The sequence below is a fragment of the Octodon degus genome, unplaced genomic scaffold (assembly GCF_000260255.1).
Source record: "Octodon degus isolate 3935 unplaced genomic scaffold, OctDeg1.0 scaffold00202, whole genome shotgun sequence".
Classification (NCBI taxonomy): domain Eukaryota; kingdom Metazoa; phylum Chordata; class Mammalia; order Rodentia; family Octodontidae; genus Octodon; species Octodon degus.
The window spans coordinates 1,331,792-1,340,237 of NW_004524778.1; the positions used below are offsets into that span (position 1 = coordinate 1,331,792).

At 37.3% G+C, this 8,446-nt stretch overlaps 1 protein-coding gene across 1 annotated transcript in view; it reads left to right on the forward strand.

Moving 5' to 3' along the window:
• Positions 1 to 8,446, forward strand: part of Ncam2 (neural cell adhesion molecule 2) — a 559,908-nt gene that overhangs the window by 426,541 nt on the left and 124,921 nt on the right. The gene's annotated exons all lie outside the window — the stretch shown is intronic.

Consider the following 8,446-nt stretch of genomic DNA (forward strand, 5'->3'; position numbering starts at 1 on the left):
CTGGGACTGGTCCCGCCGGCGCAGGGTAGCAGGAAACTCTCCGCACACTCACCGGACCTGGGCTAGGACTCTATACTGGCTTAATGTTTTATTAATTTTTGAAAATATATGTTCTAAATTTCCACATTATAATCTAGGAGATTTACTTTGACTTTCTTTTTCTTTCTTTCTTTCTTTCTTTCTTTCTTTTCTTTTTCTTCTTCTTTTTTTTTTTTTTTTTTTTTGCAGAACCAGGGATTGAACTCAGACCCTTGCGCTTGCCAGGGAAGCCCTTATTCCACTGAGCCATCTCCCTGGCCCCTACCTTGACTTTCAGTAATTGAAAAATAATGGCGTAACACTTACTTCAATTTTTTTTTTTAAATGGTACAGGGTCTCACTACATAGTTCAGACTCATAGTGATCCTCCTGTTTTCAGCCTCCCCAGCAGCTATGATTACAGGTGTGCGCCACCACACGTCTCTGTAGCTGGTTCAGTGCACTCAGGGTTGGGGAAGTGGCATGGCATGTGGGACCAGGGATCGAACTCCAGTCCCTGCACTTGCCTAAGCAGGGGCTTAGTTCACTGAGCTATCTCGCCTGCCCTTAACATTTATTTCTAAACACATTCTTGCTATTTTAATATTAGCATTTCAAGTATATTAAATTTATAGAACAAAATCTAGCAGTTCTCATTACTGAAATATTTGTCACAGATCCATTTCTGTCTTACTCTTTTAAAGGCAAAAATAACCTTTTCCATTTTAATTTCCTACTTTGGAGATATCTTCTCTCATCAAAGAGAAATCATTCTGGCTCTTTGGAAAATTAAAAAGTATATATATTTAAGATTACTGCAAGCACTAGTGCAATAGCTCAGTAGACTAAGCACTTGCTTAGGCAAGCACAGGGACCAGGGTTCGATCCCCAGCACCACACGCTGTGCTGCCCTGCCCCTGGGTGTGGTGACCTGGTGATGAGTCTGGGGGCTGGTAGCGCATGCCTGTAATCCCAATACTTAGAAAGCTGAAAACAGGAGGATCAATAGGAGTCCGAGCTGCATAGTATGGCCCTGCACAAACCTCTACCTGGTCCCGCCCGCGCAGGGTAGCAGGAAGCTCTCCACACACTCACTGGACCTGGGCTAGGACTGGGTCTGGGGATTCCTGGACGTTGGCAGAAATTCCTACTGTGCTGGAGGTATGGCGGAGTGGTGGGGGGAGGCCCGATGGGGTGGTAGAGGGTCCCAATATTTAAATTTTAAACATCTGTTCCTTATTGTTATCTTTTTTTTCTAGGGACTAAATCTAGGAGCTGTTTATTGTAGACAGATGGTCTACCTACTGAGCTACACCCATCCCTTTTTTATTTTGAAACAGAATTCTTCTAAATTTCCCTGTTTGTGCTGACCTCCTTCTCCTGCTTCAGGCTCCTGAGCCTTAGAGATTACAAGCATGAGTCACTGTGTCTAACCAAATATTATTTTTTAAAGTATTGAATATCTAATATGGAATGAAATGTATGTAGATCATGAAAGTAAAAGTGATTATGTTTGATAAGAACACAGTTTTACAAATGTATCATTTTCTGTAACAATCTACTATTTATAGGTATCCTAACAAATGATCTGCTTCAGAAACCTGTAAATATGCCTCCCTTTCCTTTTTCCTCATCCAGTCATTCAAAGCACACTGTCAATTGCACCTCAGTATATTTCTGCAACCCTTCCCTTTTCTCTGCATATACCACTTTTTCCCAGTATATGACCAATGAATGCTTGTGCCGAATTCTCCTTACTGGCTTATCTTAGTCTGTTCACTGTACGTTGTTCTAACCAAGGAACCCTAAGGTAGGTGGTTTTAAGCAGCAAAATGTATTCTTATGGTTCTAGTGGGCAGGAAACCCAAGATCAAAGAACCTGGCAGGCCACGTTGGCTGTCAGTTAAGAGTACTCCTAAAGCATACAGGATGCCGTCTCACTTTGTTCTCATTTGTCCTCATTGACTTGATGTTCATGGACCCTTGTGAGACACTAGGTACACTTATGAGCTATTTGCCTTCATGATCCAATCATTGCCAAAGATTTAACACCATGATCTTGGAGCTAAAGATTTCAGGCCTGAGATTTTGCATTGAAGCAAACTTTCAAATGAAAGCTCCTTCCTTGTTGATCTTTCATCATGTGGAATGAGTGACTTTTTCAAATTAGGAATAGATCCACCTTATTTTGTCACTGAAAGCTTTCATATCCTTTTATAGTAGCTCCAATTACACCACAACTATTTTCTTTAGCTTTTCTTTTTAACACTGTTATTTACAAATATAATTTACATAGCATAAATTGAAACATTAAACTGACCATTAAAAGCTTTTAATATATTCCTGGAGTTGTGCAGTGAAATCACAATTCATGTGTGAACATTCTCTCTGCTTTTCCTCTCAGTGCCGCTTCCCAGTGCTATCACTGTATTTTTTTTCTTTCTTTTATATGCTTGTAATCAAAATTTCAAATAAATACTCATTCAAAAGTTGTCCTTCAATGCTGCTTTTCTCCACTTCCAGTAAGATTCTCAAGGTTTACCCATTTTGAAGCATGTGAAAGCAGTTGATTTTATCCAAATATTCCTTCATTAAATATCATGAAATATTTTCTTTAATGAATTACTTATAAACACTTCCTCATGTGGACATTTTTCTCCATATCTTATCGGATGGATATTTTGGTTTCTTCCCATGTTTGGTTTTATTGACAACACTGTTGGAGCATTCCTATGCAAGCTCTTATGTATGCATGTGTCATTGTTTTTTGCAATGTCATTACTAACTACACATACAATATTTTGCAATAGTTTCAGAACTTTTATCAGAAGTGTTTTACATACTCAGGGAAAACTGCTTTCTCCATCTCTTCTCCAGCATTAATTAGGTCTTTTCAATATAGTCTTTTTCATGAGTCCAAAGTAGTACTATGGTTTTAATTTGCATTTCTCTAATAGCTAATGGCCTTGAACATATCATCTTATCGTTGTTTGTCCTCCTTGACTTTTGGATGTCTTTATTGTGATTTTGCTTGTTGGGCATCTTCAGCTTGTGCCTCCTGCCTCCCCATATTGGATGTGGCGGCTTCACTGAGCTTCTCTCAAATCTGCTTCTCTCACATTTCCCTCAAGTCTGCACACACTCATTCCCGATGCCCTTCTCATCTTCTCTCCCTCGTCGCTTGGCCAGAGCTGACTTTATGGCTGCACAACATGAACACTGCACAGTGACATATTCCCACAAGGATACCTTGTCTGGTTGATTGCATTGTTGTCTTCGTGAAATCTAACAAAAACTTTTGTTCCAGAAACACAACATTTCATTTTTCAGTGGGCCTTTAAATTATGCAGACACTGTAGCACCCAAGTTATCTTTTGCCCTTCAGTTCAGAAATTCTTACCTTCAAGATCTGTTCCTTACCTGAGCAGACAATGTTAGATTTTGTTCATGCATTTCATCTACATCAAAATGGATTGTAATTTGTCATTTCTTTCTTCTAGTATCTAAGCTCTGATATAATAAACTATTAGTTCTACCTACTGTCTCAGTTTTTCTACCCAAGAACTCAACATAGGGCCTGCAAAGTAGCTATGGGACACATGGAGTACATTATCATAGTTGAGAGTCATGTGGTGAGGGATGTAGCAAACACATTTAGAACATGAGTTCCTGGGTCACACAGCCTGAATGTTTGGCTCTGTCACCTATAAAATATTAGATCTGGGTAAGTTAGTCTTTGCTTTGACCTCATTATTTTTATTCTTAAAATGGAGATGATCAGCATAATGGTGAAATTATTGGAATTAAGTAGACTATTAAATGTGTAGAGAGTGATGTACTATTTATTATATACATTACATTTCATAATTATGATATTCATAATTCTTATATTGAGCTTGTCTATTGAAATAATGTTTATTGTATATCTAAAGCAAAAATGACACTGGGACTAGTGAGGAGATTATTATGCATAATTTCTTAAGAACCTTTCTTGCATGTATTACCATTTATTATATCATTTATATTGCTTGGAGGAAGGATAATTGTACAAAAGTTCAGTTCATGGAATCAAAATAAAAAGAAAATTAGGAAGTTGGGAGCAAGCCCAGTGAAAAGAGAATTAATGTTAAATATAGAAATCTTATTAGGAGGGGAGAAATTTTCTGTTTAATATTCTTGACCATAGGGTGTGCTGACTATAGTGAACACAACATGAACACAATTTTGAAGCTATTTGGAAAATTCAATGGTAATAAGCTCTTGATGATATCTGTTTTCTGTTTACACATTTAACTGGATGTTTTTATCTGTAGATTTTTGAAACTGTATTTGACATTCATAAATGCTCTTTATGCTATGAGGAATAAGCCAAAAAATTTATGGTACAGGGTGCAAATCTGGTGCAGATTTTTTGCACGACTGTCCTTCTTCAGTTTTGTATGTATTCCGTCAGTACCCAGGGTCAGCAGAGTCCATGTGTTCTCCCTCTTGGCTGTGCATCTGCTGGATGTTTTGAGTTTCCACACCTCTTCTTTGGTCCTGCACTAGGAAACAGCACCGCCTCTCACCACATGCAGATCTCAATTCATGCTGTTTCTCTGGGGACAACTCTCTGACCATACTTCACTGCTTCGCTACTCCCTTCCCAAATGAAATTGTGAGGTTTCCATATGGGACACAGTATTTGATTATAACTCACAATTAATATTTACATTCTTTGTTTAATGTCCTTAAGGGTAGGCCCTATCCAAATATTTTCAGCACTGTATCCTCAGCATCTGTTTATCATGTACTAAGTGCTCCCCAAACACACAAAATTTTATCAAAAGGCCACAGAGGTTAATGGTTTCTAAAGTGTCTAAGGATATACTGTGACAAAGGAGAAAGACTACTGATAGCCTAAAAGTTACTTTGCTTTTCAATAGGATTCTAAATTTGTCAATAAATAGACAGGCCAGTTCAGAAAAATGACATTATTTTGTGACATTTTTATAGTAAAATTGTGTTATAATTAAAATTGAAAAAATAAAGTTAGAACTAAGCACACATTAGCTATCAAATATATAGTCAGATGAGGTGTTTTTCATAAGAGACTAAACTCTAAAAATGTTCATTTTGTGTATATTGGTCTGCTATCCAAATAAACAGTTTTGAAACTGACCTTCTAGAAGGGCAGAAAATATGACATAAATCAAATTTCAGGAAGTGAATTTCTATGAAGGGAAGGATTAATAATGTACAGTGACAGTGAGACACTTTTCTTTCTAATCACCTTATTTAATTCAGTGATATAACCTAGAAATAGTGGATAGATAGCTAAAATGTCTATTAAACGGTCTCAACCAAATATTGCATGTCTTAAATTAATGTTAAGTAGGTATCAAATCAAAATCAAGTTAGAAAAGCATTTTTTTCAGATGTGTGCAGTGCTTTTTTGTAGCACAAAGAGATGTTTGTTAGAATGGCAGATAGATGAGGGAATGCCTTTGGTTTACCACTGTATCAATACATAAATAATAAATCTATCACATTTTTATGCAGCCAACATTAAATCTGAAAAGCATTTATGCTTTCTAAGTGAATTGCACATTTTCTATTGTTTCTGTTTCTCTATAATTTTTATTAATTTTTGATACAGTGATAAAAACTTTGCATGAACATGGTCTTACTTTTCTCATTGCAGGGACAAAATAGCTGACACTCAAAGTTAGAGGAGGAAATTTATTTCAGCTCACAGTTTGTAGTAGTTTTCTTCCATAGTCACTAGCTCCAAACCAGGTTGGCCTGGCAGAGGGGCATCACAGAGCAGAAACAGTTCATGATCGGGCAGAAGACAGCAAGACGCAGCAACAGCAGAAGCAAGCCTGCCTTTCCAACTTAGCCCTTTAAAGTTAAAATTTAAGACAGAGCTTTTGTCTTCAGGAAATCTATTCAGCTAAACCCAGAACCATATTAATTCAAATTAGTTGACTAATTTGGTACTACACACTCTTATCAAGCCCAGAAAAACCCCATAGACAAGCACAGGAGGCGTTGGGAGACATCTAGCAAGAAGTCATAACAAACATTTTAGAGTATACTGAATGAATGTAAACCAATTAATCTTTAAAGTCAAGAATTATAATCTACAAAAAAACAGTACTAGAGGGCCAGCCAAATAGCTCAGCAGGTTAAAGCACCTACCAACAGGTGCAGGAGCTGGGAGTTCTATTTCCAGACCTGCCTTGCTCGCCCCACCTCCGGGGCACACTAAGGTAGACATTGAGACTGGGCATGGTGGCGCGTACCTGTGATCCCAGCACTTGGGAGGCTGTGAACAGGAGAATCACTGTGAATCCAACCTAGTACTGAGACCCTGAACACCCTATAGACCCTTCTCTAAAATACAGAAAAAAACACTAAGAGAACATAATTTTTTTCGGGGGAAAAATTATCAATTTAAAACTCATTTTCAGGGCTGGCAAGATATGTCAGGGGACTAAGCACCAGCGAGGCAAGCACAGGGACCCAGTCTGATCCATGGTACCACATGCTGTGCTGGCTGCACCCCCGGGGGCACTGAGGCAGCCACCAAATCCGCGAGTGGTGACACTCACCTGTAATCCCAGAACTGTTGAGACTGAAAACAGGAAGATCACTATGAGTCTGAGCTGCACAGCAAGACACTGAATCCAATACGCGATTTAAAAAACAATCAAACTTATTTTCAATACTAGGATTTAATAATGTATCATCTTATGATAAATACAGAATTTGCTTCACATTATTAATAATATATTGGCTTTTATACTTTAAATATGTTCGATGTAAATTTTTAACTCATCTGAAATAATAATTGAAATATTTTATTTGCTTTACAAGTCATCTATGTAAATATCAATATAATTCTTATTTCCATTATAGAATATTACAGCATCATTTTTCTGTCATAGGTAGTAATCGAGGCTGCCCCACATAAAACAATAATTTTTCTCACATTTGCCCAATCACAATATCACTCTATATGTTGAACCGTGAAGTTCAGAACACCTGTAGTAAAGAAATTAGTGCAAAGAAAGCATAGGGATCAAATATATGTAACTATTTATTTAAAAATCAGGAAATATCTTGAATATAAACTAATATTTTGTCAGTAACTTCAAATATAAATAGCATTATTTTTCCATGTTAATATAGAAACAATGAAGATAAAATGATTTTTGATATGTCTGTGAAAGTTGTTTATAGAAAGCTTAGGATATTCAGGACAGTATACATAGTTGAAAATAATTTTAGTTAGTGGTATTCAAATAGGAATTAGATAAGAAGGTGGTATCAAATGAAGGTCCTTCAATATCAGGCTACACTACTGAAAATTATTGTGGAGATGAAGTTATTTATAATTATAGAGCTAGGAGCACACAACATTTTCATAAACTTATGAAAATTTTAAAAAATAAATTTTCAACACAAGATTTAATTATAGCCATAAAATAAATGCAAATAAAATGACTTCTTTAGTGACAGGGGGAATGTTATGACAGTGGATTAGCAATGCAAAGGTTAGGAATCTTTCTCTGTCATGCTTCTCTGAAAAGCATAACTGCTCTATTAGAAATACAGGCAAAAGAGTCAGTAACCTTCAAAGCAGGCAACTGTGGATATGAAAAGGCAAAACAGAGGTAGGGTACCTGTTGCTCAAATGGAAAATGATGATTTTGAGCTGGGTGGCAGATTTAAATCTCTCAACATTTGGAAAATAAATATGTTTCATCAACGAATAAAGTCGCAGCACTTGATATAGCATGGGGCATGGAAAGTGACCGGCACCCTCCGAGGAAGAAAGAGATACTTGTACTGCGTCAGGACAACAGGGTCGGATCTGCATGTGCCAATGCGCGGCATGAGTCCAACTGCAGTGCGTGGATGTCACAAACCTGCTCTGAAGGAAACAGGGATCTCATCCTGAAAAAGTGACCAGTCCTTGTCAGTTTAGATTGGAACAGGGATGAGTCCTTATGTGGTGTGTATTGATTGAAAAGAGAACTAAATACTCAAAAAAAGCCAGGGACTTAAACTGATGACCTATGTAACACACAGAGAAAAATTCGTAACAAAACCTGGAGGTATGTGCGGTGAAAATCAAGCAGTTAGGACTGAGGAAGAGAGGGAAAAGGGAAGTAAATAGAACTCAGCTGTGTTATGTGCAGGCACCAGTTCTCCACTGGGATGCAATCACTATGTACTGCAAACATGTGTTAATGAAAACTTAAAAAAAGAGGTTAGTCTTAAGGAGGCAGTATCAGCTCAACAGACTCCCTCTAAGGATAGAACCAGAGCAGAAGGGGGGACAAGGAGTATATTCTTAATTATTGAGAAGCAGTTATCCTGTCTACAAGATTGGTGATTTGGCATTTAGTTTTACATACTGTGATTTTGATTTCTGTTC